Below are 2,818 nucleotides of genomic sequence, written 5' to 3' on the forward strand. Positions count from 1 at the left end.
TATTCAAACTTCTCTAAAAGGCACTCCTCCAGCACTCCGGAGACAGAGACAGAGGTGGGAGGATCTCTGTGAGTTCCAGGACAGCAGAGCTACACACACAGAAGCCCTGTCTGAAAAGAGAAGAGAGGAGAGGAGAGGAGAGGAGAGGAGAGGAGAGGAGAGGAGAGGCCAACCAAGGAAGGTGCTCCTGAATCCTACAGAGATGCTCCTGTTGGTGCAGGCAAGCAAAAGACCTCACTAGGGAATGTTCAGTATAGAACCATGAGCCTGTCCATCAGTTTGCATTGCCAGATGAGAGCCCAGGCAACAGAAAACATGCTGGTAACTGTGATAAACAATGACTGCCCCAGAGGAAGTTGAACTGTGGTTTGTCTTGAGTCCCCTGCAGTAATAAAGTGTTTGGCCTACAGAGGAAGTTCAGAAACACAAATTAAAGGAGCACATAAAATGACGGCAAGCTTCCTTCCCCCGCCTCATTTTGGTTTATGGTTTCTTTTCAGATTTGCACACTTCTCTGCATAGCCACAGGGTACATGTTGGGAAATGGGAGGGACCCCATTTCTGTTCTGTTCACAAGAACAATATATTGCAATTATGTTTAGCTTCATATTTCATTGGGTGCCACCTTAAATATCTCCAAAATACTTAAATAACTATTTCCCATGTATCAGAAAGCAGGAGTAGCAAGGAACACACATCTTTGGTCGTCTTGCTGAGTTCTTTTTAATGCCCAAAGCAACTGAATAAGCACAGACACTGGAGGAAGGGGTGGATCGTGAGCCCAGCTGCACAGAGAGGGATGAACAGGATAGTGAGGAGAGGCACACCCCACAGCAGCTCTGGGTTTTAAAGGCCAAGGGAGTCCACCATATGAATAATACTTCCATGTTTTAATTCCATTCTCATCTGCTTAGTCATCACCACACCCTAATACTTATGCCAAGGAAGTGTCCAAAACAGGGCAGAACATGGCTACACAATCAGTTACAAAAGCCAGCTTCCGCTTCTCCTTCCACCTGTAAAAGTGACCCGGTTCATCATCACATGATGTCTCTCAGCCTCTGTCCTGGCAAAGCCAAAGCACACATAATCTTTCACTTTCTCTTCTTACCCCAGCAGAGACATGATCTGGCTAGCTACTCTGTGTTATTCGTAGGGTGTCATTCTTGAAACCTCTACCCCATAGGCTAGACCATGGCTCCAAGCCTTAAAGTCACCCAAGGATTTTGCTTATGCAGTGTTGGATTTTTCAGCAAGATCATCTGCCAAAAACTTACAGAAGATTCAGTGATTATTCTTAAGAAAGAATATTGGAAAGAACAGTGTAGAAATCTGCACTGGATGGGGCTAGAGAGCTCTGAGGACTGTGGACAAGAAGACATGACCCAAGACTGTGAAGAATGAGGGAGACCATTGAAGGAAAGCAGGTGAAACAAAGGATGGAGGTGCGGCAGGCTGTACAGAGCTGGGTTAGTCCCATCAGCTCTGCTACTGTAACATTCTACAATAGAAATGCAGGGGCTGCAGATGTGGCTTAGTGGTCAAGAGCACCAACTGCTCTTCTAGAGGACCCAGGTTCAAGTTCTAGCACACATATGGCTGCTCACGACCTTCTATAACTCACGTTCTGAGCGATTTGACGCTCTTTTCTGGCTTCTGTAAGCACTACATGCATGTGGTCTGCAGACAAACAAGCAAGTTACACCCATACACATTAAAAACAGCAAAAACATCTTTAGGAAATAAGATAATTTAGAAATACAGTAGTGCCCTGCTCCCTGACAGAGAATGTATTCCAAAACCTTGCCACAGAATGCCTGGGTATATGAGCCCAATATCAAACCCTATACGTACTATGGGTTTCTCTCAATATATGTATACCCATGATGAAGTCTAACTCATAAATTAGGCAAATGGAGAAATAAACGACAATAATCTAATAAAAATAATTTCAGCATATTCTGTAATTTTACTACCACCATCACTACATTTATACGTTGGGGATTATTAAATAAAATGAATGGTGCTTGAACAAGCCTGTGATACTGAGACAGTCCAGATTCTAAGACAGCTCTAGGGGCTAATGGGCAGGCAGCACACATGGTGTTGAGCAAACAGAAGCTTCCAGTTCCTGGTGGTGACCAGCGGACCAGCAGAAGATTTCACTGTGCTGTTCAGAGTGGCTCAAAATTTAAAACTTATAGTGACTTATTTGTAGGATTCCCACTAATATTTTCATACTACTATCGACCATGGGCAACTGAAAAGTTAGGAAACAAAGCCTTGGGTGAGGCAGGGGGACTACTGTACAACATATATGTTAAAAAGGTAAAATACCAAAACTACAGTTTACTCAACATCATCACTGGGGACACTCTGCAACCAAGTTAAAAACCACACTGACCAACTGCGATCCCAGTTGGATCTATTGCCAACCACCGTTCCCACCCTCCTCCCCCCCAAAAAGATCACTTTAGTTTACCTCTACCTGTTCAATTTCATGAGGTGGAATCATATGGGACTTAGACTTTCAGCTCTGTCTTTGTCTCTCAATATTGTTTTTGCAAACTCCATATGCTTCCTGTAGCTCTGGTTGGTTCATGTCTATCGTTGCATACTGCTTTCCTATATGAATATGCTTTGGCTTCTTGGGCCATTTGAGGGGACATCTGCGTGACTTCTCATCCTTGGGGAAGGCACTGTGACAGAGACTGTCTTTGGGAGTATCCTGCGCATGCCTCTGGCTCACGTGTACTTGCACTTCCCTGGTACGTGGCCAAGAGTGGAAACACTGGCTGGGGGATCAGCACAATCTCTC

Source organism: Mus caroli, chromosome 5 (assembly GCF_900094665.2).
Source record: "Mus caroli chromosome 5, CAROLI_EIJ_v1.1, whole genome shotgun sequence".
Lineage (NCBI taxonomy): Eukaryota > Metazoa > Chordata > Mammalia > Rodentia > Muridae > Mus > Mus caroli.